Here is a 20,254-nt window from a genome sequence, read left to right on the forward strand (position 1 = left end):
GGGTCGACGGCGGGATAGGCGAGACCGAGGGACGGTGAGGAGGTGGGCGGCAGAGGAGCGGAGCGTGCGGGGTGGGCGGTGGAAAGAGAGAAGGGAGGAGAGGTAGGAAGGGGCAAGGTGATGGAGAGCCTTGAAGCCTAGAGTGAGGAGTTTTTGTTTGGAGCGGAGGTCGATAGGCGACCACTGGAGTTGTTTAAGAAGGGGAGTGACATGCCCAGATTGTTTCTGCAGGAAGATGAGCCGGGCAGCGCAGTGAAGAATAGACCGGAGCGGGGCGAGAGAGGAGGAAGGGAGGTCAGAGAGAAGGCCGACACAGTAGTCTAGCCGGGATATAACGAGAGCCCGTAATAGTAAGGTAGCCGTTTGGGTGGAGAGGAAAGGGCGGATTGTGTTGCAAACCATTGTCTGTGTACTTAAGGTGGTGTGTTGATTTAACTCTATGCTAGTAACCCAGGGGTTAATCTGAACCTGGAAATTTACTGACCAGTTTGGTGGGAGGGGTGGGGAGAGGCTGAAATGATAATGTACAAATGAAAAAAGTTGCAGTTTTGACAATTTTTAATTAACAATATTTATGTTATTAAGCACTTACTGTGTGCCAGGCACTGTATTGGGATGGATACGAGCAAATCAGGTTGGATGCAGTTCCTGCCCTATGTGGGGCTCACAGTCCTGATCCCTATTTTACAGATGAGGTAACTGAGGCCCAGAGAAGTGAAGTGACTGGCCCAAGGTCACATAGCAGATAAGTGGTGGAGCTGGGATTAGAACCCATGGTTTTAATAATAATAATAATGTTGGTATTTGTTAAGCGCTTACTATGTGCAGAGCACTGTTCTAAGCGCTGGGGTAGACACAGGGGAATCAGGTTGTCCCACGTGGGGCTCACAGTCTTAATCCCCATTTTACAGATGAGGGAACTGAGGCACAGAGAAGTGAAGTGACTTGCCCACAGTCACACAGCTGACAAGTGGCAGAGCTGGGATTCGAACTCATGAGCCCCAGTTTTCTGACCCCCAGGCCTGTCCTCTATCCAATGCACCATGCCCTATCGACTAAAAATCTGCTTCATAATTGAGTGTTAATTCTTCTCATTTTTATAATATTTGTTAAGCGCTTACTTTGTCAACTGCTGTTCTAAACACTGAAAATGTTGATAAGGGTATTTAAGCGCTTACTATGTGTCAAGCACTGTTCTAAGCCCTGGGGTAGAAACAAGGTAATCAGGTTGTCATTACCCTATTTATTTTGTCATTACCCTATTTATTTTGTTAATGAGATGTACATCACCGTGATTCTATTTATTTGCTATTGTTTTAATGAGATGTTCTTCCCCTTGATTCTATTTATTGCCATTGTTCTTGTCTGTCTCCCCCGATTAGACTGTAAGCCCGACAGAGGGCAGGGACTGTCTCTATCTGTTACCAATTTGTACATTCCAAGCGCTTAGTACAGTGCTCTGCACATAGTAAGCGCTCAATAAATACTATTAAATGAATGAAGGTTGGACACAGTCCTGGTCTCACCTGAAGCTGTCTAGATAGGCAGGAGGACAGGCATTTAATCCTCATTTACAGTTGGGGAAACTTAAATATGGAGAAGTTAAGTGACTTTTCCAAGGTCACACAGAGCTGGGATTAGAGCCCAGGTTCTCTTACTCACAGGCCCAAGGTCTTTCCCCTAGGCCATGCTGCTTCCTGGTGCATTTGTCGGGACATGCTGTGAAATCCAACTGTGGGGCAATAGAGATCATATTTATATTCTAAACAAAAGGATATTATTTTCCTTCAATAGTGAGATACATTCATATTCTATTTATGGTATTGTTTTTATGATGGCTCTCTAGTGCTTTGCACGTAGTAAGCGTTTAACAAATGCCATCATTATTATTATTATTATGACGGACGATGAGAGGGTTAAATAGAATTCTCTGTGTTTTGTGTCCCATATAGTCTTGAAATTTTGAAATTGAATTATGTCAATGCATGTTTTGGGGAATAGAGGTTTTTTAAAAAAACATCAAGACTATTTGAACGTGTGGCTGAGTTTTCAGGAATAGGCCATTGTGTTGAATTCTTGACATAAGGGCACCTAGTTGATGAGTGAAATCAGAACAATCTCTATTCTGTGATTGTGAGCTTGTTGTGGGCCAGGAATGTGTCTGTTCACTGTTGTACCCTCCCAGGTGCTTAGTACAGTGCTCTGCACCACAGCAAGCGTTCAATAAATGTGATTAAAGGAATGAATATTCCGGGTGACGGTGGAAAAGCAAATGTTTGTATGGGGTTTCCTGCATCTGCAATTCTTGTGGGATTGGTTTCTGTTTAGGAAATTGGCTAAACTGGCTGTCCACACTAGCAAGGAGACGGTCTCCAGATGGAGATGATGGGAACCTGTCTGAGGAAAAGGAAATGCGTCACTGCGAAAAGAGGCTATAGGGGAGGGTTGGAGATTGTTTTACTGCGATTCTTTGAGTCTGGGGAGGGAAACAGTCAGGGTTATGTATACTGTATTATTATGTATACTGTATGCTTTTTCAGTGTACTCAAACTCTGTACTTTAAAAAAATGGTATTTAAGAGCTCACTCTGTACCAGGCACTGTACTAAATGCTGACATAGATGTGAGCTAATCAGGTTGGAAACAGTCCGTGTCCCATACGAGACCGTGTCCAACCTGATTTACTTTTATCTACCCTTGCGCTTTGGACAGTGCCTGGCACAGAGTAAGCACCTAACAAATACCATAAAAACAACAACAGAGAGACAAGTGCCTTTAATTGAATTTAGATTTTGTTGGGAGCAGCATGGCCTAGTGAATAGAGCACAGGCCTGGGAATCAAAGGACCTGGGTTCTAATCCTAGTTCTGTTGCATGACTTCTGGGTGGCCTTGGACAAGTGTCTTCTCTATTCCTCAGTGTCCTCATCTGTAAAATTCAATCGCATTTATTGAGCGCTTACTGTGTGCCAAGCCCTGTATTAAGCACTTGGGAGAGTACAATATAATAATAGACACATTGCTTCCCACAACGAGCTCACAGTCTGTTCTCCCTCCTGCTTACACTGTGAACTTCATGTGGGACCGGGACTGTGTCCAGCCTGATTAACTTGTATCTACCCCCAGCACTCAGAACAGTGATTGACACATAATAAGCACCTACAAATACCATAATTTAGTAGCTTTGTCTGATTTTTTAATGAGCTTCTATTGGTCAGTCCCAACCCCTTTCACAAGGTCCAGTATCCCAGAGGTGCAAAGAAATATGGTCCTTCAGAATTCTGGGACCTCTAGTTACCAGGAAGGCGAGGTTTATAGGCATAACATTGATAATTCTTCTTCAGTCCTTTGGTTTACAATTCTGCTTCCTATAAGACTTCTGAACATTTACCCCGACGAGTCTCTGCCAACAGAACAGACAGCTATTCGTTTGCAATTGTCTAGCTTGTTTGAAGCCAAAGAGATTAACACGATGATCCCTTGAAGAGTTGAGGAACCCAAAAAACAGTTCCAGGCTGGGGAGATTGCATGAGTTGGGAGTCAGAGGTGGGAGATTCAAGAAGCAGGGGGTGCAAGGGCAATTGGAAAAAACTCTATGAACGATTCAAATTATCTCTAATCCTTTTTCTCCCTGGGTCTCTAAGGCTAAAATTAAATGGTGTAAGCTGACTGCTTTCTCAAATAGTGTCTAAGGAAATGGTAGGTATAGTAGCAGTGATTTCCTTAGAAATCTAAATGCATAGGCCCTCAAATACTATTAATTGTTGACCTAATGATTAAGCAATTGGAGATAGGATTTAATGATTCTTTGAGTATAAGGTTTTTATTCAAACGTACATTCTTTTGTGCTTTTACTGTGGACTTTTAATGCTATCACTCATGTCAAAAGAGAAAAGCCCCCTCAAATTCCAATCTTGGCTCTGCCACTTGTCTGCTGTGCCACCTTGGGCAAGTAGCTTCTGTTTTTTATCTCAGTTACCTTACCTGTAAAATGGGAATTTAGACTGTGAGCCCCCTGTGGGACATGGACCGTGTCCAACCTGATTAGCTTGTATCTGCCCCAGTGCTTAGTACATTGCCTGGCACATGGTAAGAGCTTAACCAATACTGTGAAAAACAAAGAAAAAATTTCCAGTTTAAGGTTCATCAGCATACACAGGAAATGTTTGCATGTGCCACACACTTAATTATTCCCAGTTTCTGTTGAGAAGCTGTCTTACACCTAATAGATTTTGTTAAATGGAAATTTGTAAATATAATTTACACACTGGGAAGGAGGTCATCAACTCGACAATTTCATCCACATGTGGCGAGGTTGTCCCAGATTTTTTTTTTTTAAAAAGGGCAGCTGGGATTTGGTTGTGATTCTGGGACAACTCACTTATTTTTGGTAAAGCAATGGGGTTGTCTCCAGCTGCTGCACTTATGAGCTATAAAGTCTGTGCTGTGAAATATCACCCTCATCCAATTTGCGGTTCCTTCTCCTTATTGCATGGATTGTCACTGCCTCTCAGGTGATATAACTTCTCTCCGACCAGGTGGTGTTATGAAACTATAGGACATCCTGTCATTGGAAATGATGACTTCAGTGAAAGAGACCATTTCAGTTTAGAGCTGAACAGTGTAATGGAATGAATATTCAACTCACATTTGCAGAAACAATGAGTACCCCTCCTCCCCTTCTCCCCAGCAAGCTTGTTTTCTGTGACCTACCTGGTTAGCTTGTATCTACCCCAGTGTTTAGTACGGTGATTGGCACATAGTGCTTAGTGAAACGATTTAAAAAAACAACAAAAAACCCAGTTCCTGGCTGGGGAAATTGCATGAGTTGGGAGTCAGAGGTGGGAGATTCAAGAGGGGGGTTCAATTAGAAGGTGAGGGTAGGAGAAGCAAAGAATGCGAGCAGGAGAGTAGTGGGTAAACTGTCAATACACAAAATAGAGAGTCAGTGGACAACATTGACTCCACTAAGGAGTTTTCTGCTTGTTGGGAGTCAGAGGTGGGAGATTCAAGAGGGGGGTTCAATTAGAAGATGAGGGTAGGAGAAGCAAAGAATGCGAGCAGGAGAGTAGTGGGTAAACTGTCAATACACAAAATAGAGAGTCAGTGGACAACATTGACTCCACTAAGGAGTTTTCTGCTTGATGTGAAGGGAGATGGGTAACTATTTGAGGTTTTCAAGGAGTTGAGTGTTGTGCAACACTGTAAGAAAATAATCTGTGCAGTTGTGTGGAGTATGGACTGCTTGGGGAAGAGGCTGAAGGCAGGGAAGCTGATACAGCGGTCTCATCATGATAAAATCGAGAGTTCGATCATTGAAGAAGCTGTTTGAATGGAGAGGAAGGAGGAGACCTAGAGGGTGCTAGAGAAAGAACTGAGATTGTTTCAGTGAAGAGTCACTCTGGGCTCCTGGTACAGGGAGGGGGTGGTGGTGGTTTTATGGGACAGAGGTAGGCCAGGTAGAAGAAAGAAGGCTCTTGGGAGGAGAGAGAAAAAGTTTAGTGTTGGGTGTGTTTCTAGTTTGAAGTATTGACAAGGGTTAGTTGTGGAAGCAGGAGGAAATATGAGATTGTAGATTAGGGGAGAGGACAGGGCTGGAGAGAGATCTTGGGGACCCATCTGTGTAGAGGAGCTAGTTAAAATTATAAGCCTCTCGAAAGAGTGTAGAGCAAGAAGAACAGGAGATACAGAAGAGAGGATGAGAGGTGGGAGAGAAGTCAGTGAACAAGGCTGAAACAAAGTAATCATTAAGCTAGGAGAAGCAAGTGAAGACCTAGTTGGTTATACCACCATCTGAAAGCGTTCCAAGGAGAAGGACATGTTCCACAGTGTTGAAAGCAGCAGAGAGATCCAGGAAGATTTGGACAGAGCAGAGCCTGTTAGATTTGGCTACAAGGAGGTCTTTGACCTTGGAGGTTTCTTTCTCTGGGAAGTGGTGGGGTTCAAAGCCAGAAGGTAGTGGATCAAGAAGAGAGTTTGAGGAAAGGAAGTAGGTCCAGCACTTTGGACAAAAATGGGAGTAGAGAGACAGGTTGTGTTCCTTTAGGAAGAGTGAAGTGTTTTGTGGTTCTTTTTACTCATCACTATCATCACTGATGATTTACTACTACGTCCAGTGAAGACATATAAATGACAAGGTTTCTGTAATTAGAGAGTTTACAATTAAAGGGAAGACAAGGCACTCAGAAAATTCTATCACTTATCACCCAAAGAATACAAATCAGTTGGCCAAGTCACAGAACTGCCATGTAGAGTGAAGCTTTAAACACCTATTTCCTAATTTGATTGATCAGACCATCTTTGAAACATCTGCTCAGTTTGTTGTTCTGCCAAGAAACTGTAAATGAGAATGAAGAGAAAATGAGATGTGCTAAATAAGACAGGGAAGTAGCAGGACAATTCTGAGTAGTAGCTATGGGTATCAGTGCTCAATTTAGGGCATATTTTAAATTTTTTTAAAATGGCATTTATTAAGCACTTACTGTGTATCAAGCGTTGGGGTAGCTACAAGTTTATCAGGTAGGACACAGTCTCTGTCCCACATGGGGCTCACAGTCTAAGTTGGAGGGAGGAGGATTTAATCTCCATTTTACAGATGAGGTAACTGAGGCACGAGGATGTTAAGTGACTTTTCCAAGGTGACATAGCAAGCAATTGGCAGAGCAGGAATTAGAACCCAGGTTCTCTGATTCCCAGGCCTGTGCTCTTTCCATTAGGCCACACTGCTTCTTTGATCACACTGCATGTAAGAAAGCTGTCAGTTGTCAAAATTCCTCTGTGCTGATTAACAAGCAGAGAGGGTGCTGGACAAAATGACTTTGCAATGGGAATTATATCCACAATTATTAATTATTTATATTAATGTTTGTCTCTCCCTCTAGAGTGTAAGGTCTTTGTGGGCAGGGCTTTACTCTGTTAGAGCATATTCTCCCAAGTGCTTAGTACAGTGCTCTGCACACAGTAAGTGCTCAAATGATTGAAAGTGGCAGTGCTTCATTTCAAACTCTTAGTACAGTGCTCTGGACAATGAAGTGCTCAATAAATTCTGCTGATTGATTTATTCATTTATACAGGGGGAGGCCTCCGACAAAAATGCAGTTTTACATTTTGTGTTTGTGATGACTTTGAAGAATTTTAGAGGTGCCAGGGCTATGAACTGCCAATTTTCAAAGGCTAAGGTCTGCTGGTAGGTGACATGCACAAATATGCAAAGATGGAAATATTCTTGGTTAAGTGTGCTTTCCAAGTTGGAGTTGAAGCATCCTCCTGACAGGACAGGAGGAGTAAAAACGGTCTTTGGGTAAAAACAGAGTTCTTGACTCTGAAGCAGGTGGTGTAATTTCTCCCAGTAACCAGGAAAGCAAAGGGGACACTGTTTGAAAAGATTATTCTGATTGGCTTTGTTCCCAACCAGGGCAGTGATGAGCTGAAACTCTCCAGGGTCACATGGAGACCTTCAACTTCCAATTATTAAGTGGATTTTTTTCTCCTCTGAATGTCAATTATCCTGAGATTTTTAAGTGGTTTTACACATGCTGAGGCTGTGGTGATGAGGTAATGGCATGACTTGAGTGCTAAGACCCTGGTCTTTGACAACGCGAGTCATTACGGACCTAAAATATGCAGTGACTAACCAACAGCGGCCTTAGCCTATGGATCACTCCCTAGAAACATCTGCTCCTTATGCACTGTCTGAGTTGAGTTCATTTAGTGAACTGGCAAAACACAGTGTTACCACGGTTAGTATCGTAAAGCCAGTACAGCTGGTGGAGAGTAAATTGGCTTCAGTTTCCTCAGGCATGGACCAAAACTTCTGATTAACTCTCATGCTGGAATGAATCTAGGTCTCTTGCGATGAGGAAATCCAACTGAGGGCATTATGGTTTTCAACAGCAAGTCTGAACCTGCACCACTGACTTGAGCCAATTTGATTTGACTAAGTGGATAACAGCAACTCTGACATTTCATAGTTATTTTGTGGGCATAACATTACCGTAAGAGGATAAAATGAATTTTATAGTCAGTGTTGACTATTTTTTTAAAAGGTAATGTGTAAGTTTAACTAGACAACATTGCATTCTTGCCTATGTATCAGTAATACACTATGTATCCTTGCGATCCATGATTATGTACATATCTATAAATTATATATTATAGATCATTTATTTATATTGAAGACTATCCTCCCCCAACCCCCTCTCCCCCCCCACCCAGACCATAAGCTAACTGTGCGCAGGGAATGTGTCTACTAACTCTGGTAAATCCTATTCTCCCAAGTGCTTAGTATAGTGCTGTGCATATCGTAAGCACTCAATAAATATGATTGATTGCTCTGTAAACAGTGTTTAATAAAATACCATTATGCAGCACTGATTCATGTTTGCTGTTCTGGATACTAGTAAGTGTGATATTTAAGTGCTTACTATGTGCCAAGCATTATACTAAACACTGGGGTTGATACAAGACAAGCAGTTTGGAGATGGTCCCCATCCAACATGGGGCTCAAAGTCTGAGGAGGAGGGAACTCCTTAATTTTCCAGATGAAGAGATTAAGGCACAGAGAAACTCAGTGCCAAACCCAAGGTCACACAGTAAGCAAGTGATAGAGGTAGGTGGAGTCCTCTAACTCCCAGGCTCATGCTCTTTTTTTATGGGATTTGCTAAGCACTTACTGTGTGTCAGACCCTGTTCTAAGTACTGGGGTAAATACAAGGTATTCGGGTCCCACACTAAGCTCACAGTCTTAATCCCCGTTTCACAGATGAGGTAACTGAGGCCCAGAGAAATAAAGTGACTTGCCCAAGGTCACACAGCAGACAAGTAGCAGAGCCGGGATTAGAACCCAGGTCCTTCTGACTCTCAGACTCGTGCTTTAACCATTAGGCCATGTTACTTCTTTGGCTCTGGCTTCAGGGGGCCTCAGAAGCAGTTTGGTGCCAAAGTGGAGATAGAACCATGGAGTCTCAGAAAAATATCAATCACTCCTTTCCTCTTCTCCCACTCTCTTCCATGTCACCCTGACTCTCCCTTTATTCACATCCCCTCCTGGCCCCACAATATTTATGTAGATATGTAATGTCAGTTTCCCCCTCCAGACTGTAAACTCACTGTGGGCAGAGAATGTGTCTATTAGAGTGTGAAATTGTACTCCCCCAAGTGCTTCTTAGAGTAAATCGGGGTAACTGACTGACTCCTAATGTTAGCTGGTGAGTCCTCTGGATTGAAAGCTGGCTGTGGGCTGGGAATGTGTCTCTTATACCGTTGTGTTGTACTCTCCCAAGCTGCATGGCCTAACGGATAGAGCATGGGCCTGGAAGTCAGAAAGACCTGGGTTCTAATCCTGCCTCCACCACTTGTCTGCTGTGTGACATTGGGCAAGTCACTTCACTTCTCCGGGCCTCATTTACCTTATCTGTAAAATGGGGATTAAGACTCTGATCCCTCTGTGGCATAGGGACCGTGTCCAACCTGATTACCTTGTATCTATCCCAGTGCTTAGTACAGTGCCTGGCACATAGTAGGGGCTTAACAAATACCATTAAAAAGTGCTTAGTGCAGTGTCCTGCACACAGTAAGTGCTCAATAAATACAATTGATTGCAGGAGAAATCATCAGAGTTGTCTAGTAGCATGTTGATCTTGATTGATGTTTCCTACTTGCCTTAACCTTCTGTGATGAAATTGATATTTTAAGAGCAGTTTTTTTTCTTGTGGAGTTTGTAACTATTCCAGGCTTCCGATGTGAGCCATCTCGCTGACTTTTTCTTTTGGTCTTTATTCTCTGCCCCAATTTCTTTGCTTTCCTTTTCCCATTCTGACACAGGGATGCAGGGCGAAATGCATTTCCAAGGAGCCGCATCTTGAACAAATAGTGAACAAATCGGGAATCAGAAGCTGGTTTTTCCAGCTCTGGTCTGATAACCGAATGTGAAATATGTGGGTAGGAACAACTGTGCTGTCGTTCAGTTAGTCGCTGGGTTCTTTTCACTTGAGCACATTTTTTCCAGCATTAGAAAAAGGCCAAAGTGCTAAAAACCATATTATTCGTAATAGTAAAAGCAGAGAAGACATTCTCTGGGTTTTGACCTTTTCTAATATTTTTAAAAGCTGAAATTCTGCTGGATTAAAGACTGGCCAACCAAGATCTATACCTCCAAATCTTTAGATGTGTATGTAATTATATTCGTGGGGGAAAAAGTCCTGTATTTGTCTAATTTTAGCATTTACCCAGGATTCAATTGGGTAGCCTCGAAATAAACCTGATAGTCATCAGTACAAATCTTCATGAACCCTCATTTAAAAAATCTCAGACACAATTCAGACTCTGTCCCTTCATAAAAGCTGGACTACTTGCTGTCTAGCTCCTTGAAAACGCCCAAGAGGGAACTCCAGAATTGGGGGGAGGGGAGAAAAAGGGTTCTTTTCCAGGAGCATAAGTGAACAATTGCGTCCATACTGGCAGGCACATCAGCGTCCTTGGGACATTAGTTTGTTCTGATTTATTAAATGCTGATGATTATTAAGTGCTTAGTATGTGCCAAGCATTGTGCTCGGGGCTGGGGTAGATACACATATAACAGATCAGACAGCTGGAGGGTTGGAATGGAGTTAGGTTTTCAAGGAGTGAGAATGACAAGGGGAAGGACACAGAGGAGAGCCGTGACCATAGAGGTTTATGCAGGTGGGTGCGGAAAGTAGGCGGAAAGCACTAGTGATTGGGGTGAGGCCAGGAAGAAAAAACAAATTCTGGTTCACCTGGGTGACAGATGGCGGTGACAGAGCAAATTTACCTTATTCTTGCTGGTGACAGCAAACCACCATCCCTGTAATCCTCATCATTAACCACATTTATTGGGCACTAGGGAACATTCAGTGGGAATAAAAGCCTCAGTGAATGTTTAATCTAAAGGGGGAAGACAAGTAGACACAAGTTGCCAAACATACGCAGGTTAAAAAAAAAAGTGCACAGATACACCTGAGGAAAAATAAAAGTAGTTAGCAAAAATAAAAATAGCTAACAAAATGGAAACACACGCATGGGGGTTAAGGTAATAAGATGCCTGAATGTTAAGGTGATAGGACAAGAAAGGTGAGGGAATTGACCTTTTAAGATGGTTTTAAAGGTGGAAAGGGATGTATTTTGGAAGATTTGGATGGAGAGGGAGTCCTATGCTGGGGAAATGGCAGAAGAGATGTTTTTCTTTTCTTTACTTTTTTTTTTAAGATGAGAGATTCAAGAGGGAGGTAATGTTGATATGTTAGCAAAGGACTGGGGTGTAGCAACAGACGAGAGGGGATAGGGAAGAGGACTTCTGCCAGTGAGAAGCCTCGAAGCCAATTTTGGACGTTTTTGTTTTATGAGAAAAATGTCTTTCTGAAGCCTTTTTTAAGATGATCCCTGTGACAATATATAGGATAGTCTGAGGAGAATAGAGCCTTGAGGCAGAGAGGCTGTACAAAGCATTCAGGAATGAAGATGCATTAGATGTGTTAGGGTACCACCCATTTGCTTACCGTTAAACATTTGGGAAAGACATGATGCTTGGGTCATTTCAGGAATGTTCAATCTTTCGCCAGCTGCTCTTATGCTCTTTTATCAGCTCAATCAGTCATAAATGTAATCATAAAAGATCGTAGCTAAGGTACTATTCCAGATGGAATATGAAATGTTTTGTCTGGAGTTGAAATGCAGTTGAGGGTTACAGTTACCCCATCTGTAAAATGGGGATTAAATCCTACTCCCTGCTATCTACACTGTGAGCCCTATGTGGGACAGGGACTCTGACCTTGACTCCTTCCGATAATACTTTTACCCTTACCATGCGCTAAGCTCTGAGGTAAATTCGAGATGACCAGAGAGGTTACAGTCCTAGTTCCACTGAGGCTCACCATCTGAGTCAGGGAGAGGGGCTTTCTTATCTCCATTTTATGGTTCAGGAAACTAAACCACAGAGAGGTTAAGTGACTTGCCCAAGGTCACACAGGGGACAATGAACCTGGACTCCTGACTTCCCGGATCCATGCTCTTCCACTAGAGTGGACTGGTTTTATTGAACGCCCTCTGAGTGCAGCGTGGCTTAGTGGAAAAAGCACGGGCCTGGATTCTCATCCCCCAGCTCAGCTATATGTCTGCTGTGTGACCTTGGGCAAGTCGCATAACTTCACTGTGCCACAGTTTCCTCATCTGAAAAATGAGGATTAAATCTTCCTTCCTTCTGTCTAGATTGTGAGCTTTATGTGGGTTAGGGGCTGTGTCCAAATTGATGATCTTGGATCTACCCAGACACTTAGTACAGTTCCTGGCATATAGTATGTATTTACCAAGAACCATTTTTTCAGAGCACAGTGATAATAATTATGGTATTTAAATGCTTAATACGTGTCTGGCACTAAGCGCTGAGGTGGGTACAAGCAAATTGGGTTGGGGACAGTCCCTGTTCTACATGAGACTCACAGTCTTAATTCCCATTTTACAGATGAAGTTACTGAGGCACAGAGAAGTGAATTGACTTGCCCAAGGCCACACAGCAGAAAAGCAGCAGAGCTGGGATTAGCACCCAGGTCCTTTCCGACTCTTAGGCCCGTGCTCTATCCCCTAGAGCAGGCTGCTACTGTACTAAGCGCTTCGCTCTAGAAAGGGGACAAGTGTCAGAGTCGTGATCTGTTGATGGTGTTAAGTACTCGTCCATTTTAGAGGATGAGGTACGCTGACTAAACCTTTTCTATATCTGCTGGGCTGGAAAGACCATATCTTTGCTAAATTTGGTTTGAAGTCACAATGGGATTCAGGTTACGCGTAGTTGATTATGTTCTTCACGAGTCTGGCCAGAAGGATTCTAGCAAGAATGTTGCTGGCAGAGGGAAGCAGTAAGATGGCCTCAGTAATTTCCACAGTCAGCTTTCTCCCCTTTCTTTTTGAGGATGGTGATTATGTTGGCATCTCTTCTGTCTTGTGGCATTTCCTCAGTGTTCTACAGGTTGAAGAAAAGCCTGGAGAGGCATCTGAGAATTAGGTCCTTACTTGCAGATTTCTGAAGGAATACCATCAGATCCAGTGTCTTAGCATTTTTAATGGTTTTGACTGCAGAAGCTAAATCCTCAAATGTTAGAGAGATTTGTTAAGTGCTTACTATGTGTGCCAGGTTCTGTACTAAGCGCCGGGTAGACACAAGCTAATCAGGTTGGACACGGTCCATGTCCCACTTGGGGCTCACGCTCTCAAACCTTGTTTTGTAGATGAAATAACTGAGGCACAAAGAAAGTAAGTCATTTGCCCAAGGGCACTCGGCAGAAAAGTGGTGGAGGCAGAATTAGAACCCAGGTCCTTCTGACTCCCAGGCCCATGCTCTTTCCACTAGGCCACGCTGCTTTCTACATCTAGTCCCACATGAGAAGCAGCGTGGCTCAGTGGAAAGAGCGCGGGCTTTGGAGTCAGAGGTCATGAGTTCGAATCCCAGCTCTGCCACTTGTCAGCTGTGTGACTGTGGGCAAGTCACTTAACTTCTCTGTGCCTCAGTTACCTCATCTGTAAAATGGGGATTAAGACTGTGAGCCCCACGTGGGACAACCTGATTCCCCTGTGTCTACCAGTGCTTAGAACAGTGCTCTGCACATTGTAAGTGCTTAACAAATACCAACATTATTATTATTATGTGCCTTAGCTTAATTTGTATGACCCATCATGGAGTTTTGTAGGCTTGCATTTTGTTAAAACCGGGAGCACTTGTGCATATTTGTATATACTATTTATTACTCTATTAATGATGTGTATATATCTATGATTCTATTTATTTTGATGGTATTGATGCCTGTCTACTTGTTTTGTTTTGCTATCTGTCAAAACAAGTAGACTGAGAGCCTGTTGTTGGGCAGTGATTATCTCTGTTGCCGAATTGTACATCCCAGCGCTTAGTATGGTGCTCTGCACACAGTAAGCGCTCAATAAATACAATTGAATGAATGAATGAATGAGTTGCAAGGTGTTAGTGTTGCATTGTTTTTACATTGCTGCATGCATGCATTTTTAAATCTCAGATTTTTCCGATTGAGCCCTCCCTTCCCTGGATCCCTCTCCCATCTGTGACCTCTGGACATTTGCTATTTGCCCCACCCTCAGCCCCATAACATTTACATATACATCTTTAAATTATCTTATACATTTTTTTATATTCACGCCTGTATCCTCCTCTAGACTGTAAGTTCACTGTGAGCAGGGAATGGGTCTACCAACTCTACTGTACTGTCCTCTCCCAAGCATTTTGCACAGTGCTCTGTGCACAGTAAACACTCAAAACACACCACTGATGATGATCATCATCCTCAAACCAGAATTGATAATGGGTCTCCTTATCTTTACCACAGTCTTGATGACTGTCCGATAGTATCTCAGAGTAGCCCTAATTCACTATTCATGTCACTATTTGGGTTAACATTCCTTGTTCCGCGAGGGCTGTTGTGATTTGATCAGAGTGCCTAGGTTTCTTTATCTTCCGGGAGCTTGATTTTTAGTCTACTTGGTGATTTGGATGCCATGTATTGGTTGTAGTGGTACCTTAAGCCTGAGGCATATAGGCCATTAAAGTAATAATGATAATAATGTAATCGTTAAGCACTTAATAGGTGCTCAGTACTATACTAAGCGCTGGGGCTGATACACAATAATCCCACATGGGACTCTCAGTATAAAGGGGAGGGAGAATAAGTGTTTGAAACCTCACTTTGTAGATGAAGGAACTGAGGCACAGAGAATCTGTGACTTGTCCAAGGTCGCAGAGCAGGTACTTGGAGCTGGGGTCAGAACCCAAGTCCTCTGATTCCCAGGCCCTTGCTCTTTCCACTAGGCGATGCTGCTTCCCTAGACTGTAAGCTCCTTGAGGGAAGGGATTGAGTCCATTAAATGTGTTCTGCTATCGTAAGCGTGTATTACGTAAAGTAAATGCTCAGTAAATACCATTGAAGTTGAGTTCAGTGCTTAGTGACCCACATGACTAGAGCGAACCTGTACCTTTCCATTCCTCCAGATGGATTATTATTATTTATGGTATTAGATAAGTATTTACTGTATTTTGAGTACTGTTCTAAGTGCTGGGGTCAATACGATTTCATCAGGTTGGACATAGTCCCTGTCCCTCATGGGACTCACAGGCAGGGAGAATAGATTTTGCAGTTTTGGAAACTGAGGCACAGAGAAGTTAAGTGACTTGCCCAAGGGCACATGGCAGAAAAGTGGTGGAGCCGGAATTAGAACTCAGGTCCTTCTGACTTCCAGGTCTGTGCTCTATCTACTAGGTCACGCTGCTTCATGATGTCTTTTTGTGACCACCAGCTTCTTGCTTCTTTTGAGAAACCTGGATCAGACTTCCTCATACATCCTGGATCCTCAGACACTCAACAAGTAGTGGGTCTAAAATGGTTCTGACATTTTATTTCCCCTTCTTCTAGACTGTAAGCTTGTTGTGGTCAGGGAATGAATCTCTTTTATTGCTATATTATACACTCTCAAGAGCTTAGAACAGTGCTTTGCACACAGAAAGCTCTCAGTAAATACAATCGAATGTGTGCTAGTCCCCTACTCCTAGTCCGAATCCACCCTGGCAGTCGGCTCTGCCACCGGTTGATGATATTGGGTGAGTTACTGATAGCCAATGCAAATGACCATTCCCTTTGTGAGAGGTCAGTTAATCCATGATATTTATTATGAGGAAGGAGCAGTTTACCTGCTCTAGAAACTTCTGGGGTTTTCCCACTTATTTATGTGTGGCGATAGCTTGGCTCGGACCATCGTGGAGAGTGCCATATTTTATTGTTGAAATTGAGGATAAGAAAGAAAAGGCCTGTGAGACCTGTGTAAAGGAAAATCCCTTCCACACTTTTGCCTGAATAAAGATAGCCCTTTGCTGTGCTAATGTAATTAGTGTTTATGACTTATAGCAATAGTAATAATAATAGTATTTGTTAAACACTTACTCTATGCCAAGCATTGGGGTAGATACAAGGTAATCAGGTCAGACACAAATCTTTTCCCCCATAGGGCTCACTATCTACGTAGGAGAAAGAGCAGGTAGTAAATCCCTATTGTACAAATGAGGAAAATGAGGCACAGAGAAGTTTAGTGACTTGCCCCGTATGACAGAACAGACAAGTGGTGACCTAGTGGATAAAGCATTGTCCTGGGAGTCAGAAGGACCTGGTTCCAATCCTGGCTCTGCCGCTTGTCTGTTGCGTGGCCTTGGGCAAGTCACTTCACTTCTCTCTGCCTCAGTTACCTTATCTGCAAAATGGGAATTAAGACTGTGAGCCCCATGAGGGACGCGGACTGCATCCAAATTGATTAGCTTGTACCTATCCCAGCGCTTAGAAAAGTGCCTGGCACGTAATGAGCGCTTAACAAATTCCATAAAACAAAAAGGCAAAACTGGGATTAGAGTTACCTCATCTGTAAGGGGGATTAAGACTGTGAGCTCCATGTGGGACAGGGATTGTGTTCAACCTGACTTGCTAGTAGCTACTCCAGTGCTTACTACAGTGAGTGGCACCTAGTAAGTGCTTAACAAACACCACAGTTAATACTGTTATTATTAGTTCTGAAAAACTCCAGATGCTTAGAAGAAATGACTGACTCGACTCAGAATTCTATTGAGCAATATGAAAAACCAGACCAAACTACCAACCTCCCTCTTCTGCCTGCCTGGGCCCTGACCAGTGGAATGTTTTTATTCTGCCTTTGGACTGAGAGAACAATATTGAATTGTAAAGACCTCAACAGGACAATAAGCCAAGCTAAAGAAGCATCAGAAATTTTTTAAAAAAAACAATACATTTTGCCCCAAAAGCGCATATTCAAAATATTCTGAACTGCTTTTAAATACCAAACATTTTTTCTTCTCTTCTGGAAACATTAAAAACGATAAAAAGCAATGTTGCTCTGAAAATGGAGGAATCTTTAAATGTAATTAGTGTTGATTTATATCTCAAAATAACAGTAAAATATGATTCTTTGTGGCACATAAAGATCCAGTGCACAGCCAAAACACACACAGTGGAAACTATTTTGTACACCTGTTATTATGCATTACAACAAAATCAAAGTATTTCGAAAATTTGGCACATCGTCTTTGACATTTTACTGGTAGTTGGAATCATGTTGGGAAAAGATAGATATTGTTCTGCCTGGCTAGGAACAATATTGCCAGACAGCTGATCTCTCAAGATAAGAATTCAAAGCATACACTGGGATATCTAGTCTGGTGGCATGGGTGCCACATCCTGTTATTCTGTGACACTTAGAGCAACCACAGAAAAATGCCTCCTTGCGACCATGTGGAGAGACCTCAATGGGTGAAATCAAGAGTCTATTTATTCAGGTGCAAAAATATAAATCCCTTTGGCTCCTCTGTGGTGATAAACAAAGAAGATTCCTAGGAATCTGCTTCATGTGGGTTCTCAGAACTCTGTTGAAAGCAGCCTGCATTTCTAAGATGGCTGCAGGCAGAAGCAGGATGGCTGCTTTGGGACTTTTGCTTTTCTAAACTGAGGAACTGGTCACTGGGGGCACTTCTGTGGGGGTGAGAGACCCTCCAGCTGTAACTTATTTTAAGGTTGGTTTCCCAACAGCATATGGGCTGCCGAGGAGTTGTCACAGAATTTCTAGGCTTCCACCATTCATTCAGTCATTCATTCAGGAGTATTTATTGAGGGCTTACTGTGTGCAGAGCATTTTCACGGGCTTCAAGAAGAAAAGGGAAGGAACTTACTGGAGAAACCGTCGTGGGATCTCAGCACACGCTGCGGTGCACCAACATCCTAGCCAGAATCCCTAGACCATCTACTGGAAAGCAGGTAGCTCTAGAAATGGAAGCAATATGGTCTGATGGAAGGAACAAGGGGCTGGAAGTCAAGGGATCTGGGTTCTAGTCCCTGTCTGCCCTTGCTTGCTGTGTGATCTTGGGCAGAACATTAAACTTCACCGTGCCTCAGTTTTTTCATCTGTAAAATGGGGATTCGGGACCGGTTCTTCCTCCTCTTTAAACTGGGAGCCCACCCTTTCCCCCCATGTAGATTCCGATTTATCTTATATTTACTCCAGGATTTAGGACAGGGCCTGGTACGTACTAAATGCTTAACAAATATCACAACCATTAAGTATTTAACTTCAAACCAGACAAGGCCTAGTTTTTATAATTTTTTGCTGTGAGATTTACAACAACAACATTTAAACCTTCAAATTAATCTTATAAAAACATTTGATGCCCTCAGTAACCTTTAGAAAGAAACTCCTAAGAATGGTTGCCTTGAGAAGTTTAATGAGGCTCTAATATTAATGTAATATTAATCACATCGGAATGGGAGGGGTTTTGAATGATCATTTCCCTGATTCCTAATGGAGACAAGAATGGCTGTGTTCCAGAACTGTTGGTAGTAATAATACTATTTATTAAGCCTCTACTACATTCAAAGCACTGTACTAAGCACTGAGAAGAAAATATACAGCTGAGAATTGAACACAATGCCTGTTTTCCAGATTACTCTCAATCTCAGAGTGGAGAGAGGGGGCTGGGGACAGATACATGAGGGAAGAGAATACAATAAAACACATAAAAAAAAATCAACGGACAAAGAAAATGATAAATACAAAAGATGAAAGAGCATGAGGGTCCTGGGTCTACAAGAGCGGAGTTTCAGACTCCTCGCGGTCTGAGAACATATTCGAAAATCCTTGGATCACTCATGCAGAGGTCTTAAATGCCGATGACGGTGTTTCTAAATGCCTTGTCTAGTCTTAAGCCGTGGAGTCGTACCTGACCCATGGCGACGCCATGGACACATCTCTCCCAGAACGCCCCACCTCCATCTGCAATTGTTCTGGTAGTGTACTTTAAGAATTTTCCTGGTAAAAATATGGAAATGGTTAACCATTGCCTCCTTCCGTGCTGTAAACTTGAGTCTCCCCTCTACTCTCTCCTATACTGCTGCAGCCCAGAACAGGTGAGTTTTGACTTGTAGCAGATTGTCTTTCAGTCCTAGTCACTGCCCAAGCTAGGAATAGAATGACTATGCCTCTGCTTGACTCTCCCTCCCGTAGCTGAGACTGGTAGAATACTGGAAACTCTCCAGGTGCGACCCTGAGAGGTGCCTGAATACCTTGAATCCATCAGTGGCATTTATTGAGTGTTCACTATGTGCAGAGCATTATATAAGCACTTGAGAGAAGACAGTAAAATAGAGTGGGTAGGCATGTTCTTGACTCTAGTTATTGCCATTGTTCTTGTCTGTCTCCCCCGATTAGACTGTAAGCCTGTCAAAGGGCAGGGACTGTATCTATCTGTTGCCTATTTGTACATTCCAAGCGCTTAGTACAGTGCTCTGCACATAGTAAGCTCTCAATAAATACTATTGAATGAATTGAATGAATGAATGAATGTTCCCCAACCACAAGAAGCTTACAGTCTAGAGGGGGAGACGGACATGCGTATAAATAAATTAGGGACAGTTACCTCATTGCTGAGGGGTAATTATCAAATATTTAAAGGGTACCAATCCAAGTGCATGAGTGAGCCAGAAGAGCAAGCAAATAGGGGGTAAGAGGGATTACTTGGGGAAGGTGTATATGATTATGATCTGCTCAGAATCAACAATCATTATAGATTCACAGTTAATCTGAGCACCAAGGTTATGAACCAGCCAGAACCCGATAAATCCCATACACAATCTGCGGTGACAGAGCTGAATTTGGTCACCGAAAAGACATTCTCCCCTAAGCCTCATTCTTCGATTAAATCCCCTCCTTCTTAGCTTGATGCCTCTCGCCAGTTTAGCACTTATGGATATATCGTCCCCCTCTCTGCCTGTTTGTTTAATTACGCCCTCATTTAAACATTTGTATCTCTATCTTTTCCCCTTGGCCTTCAGTACGATGGCCAACTTACTCCTCAAAGTCCACTCAGAATGAAAAGTTGGCACCTATAATCAGGATCTTTCATTTTTGAAAACTTAATTTTTTCCAGGCCACTTATCGACGTTCCTAAGAACGACGACGACAAAAAAAAAAAAAAGGGTGGGAAATGGATAAAATGAATCCTCGTGGCATTACACGTGGGTCCCTCCGGCTTTTTCTCGCCAAAAGGCAAAGAACGCGTAAGTCTGAAAGTCACATTCATCACCGCTGACGAACCCTGATTTGTCGCAACATTCCCCTCTCTGCTCTCTGCGGCCTCTCCGCCATGGAGTGAAGCACTTCGCCACTGACCTCACGTCGTATG

At 42.9% G+C, this 20,254-nt stretch overlaps 1 protein-coding gene and 1 non-coding gene across 2 annotated transcripts in view; both read right to left on the reverse strand.

Annotated features, from left to right (window-relative positions):
• The window catches only part of CFAP299 (cilia and flagella associated protein 299), a 138,899-nt gene that overhangs the window by 40,114 nt on the left and 78,531 nt on the right, over nt 1–20,254 (reverse strand). The gene's annotated exons all lie outside the window — the stretch shown is intronic.
• LOC114814857 lies at nt 18,991–19,127 on the reverse strand. Its single transcript, XR_003762653.1, has one exon. It is a non-coding gene; the product is annotated as a small nucleolar RNA SNORA7 (small nucleolar RNA).

The sequence above is a fragment of the Ornithorhynchus anatinus genome, chromosome 10 (genome assembly GCF_004115215.2).
Source record: "Ornithorhynchus anatinus isolate Pmale09 chromosome 10, mOrnAna1.pri.v4, whole genome shotgun sequence".
In the NCBI taxonomy this organism is placed as follows: domain Eukaryota; kingdom Metazoa; phylum Chordata; class Mammalia; order Monotremata; family Ornithorhynchidae; genus Ornithorhynchus; species Ornithorhynchus anatinus.